This window comes from Capsicum annuum, unplaced genomic scaffold (assembly GCF_002878395.1).
Source record: "Capsicum annuum cultivar UCD-10X-F1 unplaced genomic scaffold, UCD10Xv1.1 ctg1714, whole genome shotgun sequence".
NCBI classification, from domain to species: Eukaryota; Viridiplantae; Streptophyta; class Magnoliopsida; order Solanales; family Solanaceae; genus Capsicum; species Capsicum annuum.
In genome coordinates, this window is record NW_025822785.1 from 107424 (window position 1) to 108057 (window position 634).

Sequence of the window (634 nt, forward strand, 5' to 3'; positions counted from 1 at the left end):
CATCCGAATTTTGATTCAATCGGACATTTTTTGTCCAATCAGCTAAAAGCTCAAGTGTATATAATACACACGCGCTGATGTGGCAAAAAAGGCTAATTAAAAATTGACACATGACATTACAAGTCCAATAATTATTAAAAATTAATTATAATTTTTTTAAAAAAATAAAAATAAAATGGGTCCCTTCAACATCCCACCCCAACCCCACTCCCACCCCACTTGCTCCTTCATCTTTTCTCCATTCCATTTTCTTGTCATCTTCTTCTTCATCTTCTATTTTTATTTTTTATATTTGATTTGAGAGAGTGAAGACAATCAAAAAACGTTTTCTATTGCCTTCTCCCCTCCCTAACCCAATTTGACCCCCGCCCTCCTCTTATCATCTTCTTCTCCATTTCTGTAAAAAACAAAAAATCAACATTTTTTTAGAAATCTTATTTCTTTACCAATTCAATTCATATTTATTGTTATTTTTCTTCTTATTGTGTTGTGGGTTCGTTACAATTTAAATTCTTTAATAATATCAAGTTAGCCGGAAAAAATGGAGTTTCGCCGAAATCAAATTTACTCCGCAAAAATAAGAGAAATGTATTAATATGCTAAAGTTCTTGGCTTCCACTGCTTTTTTTTTTTT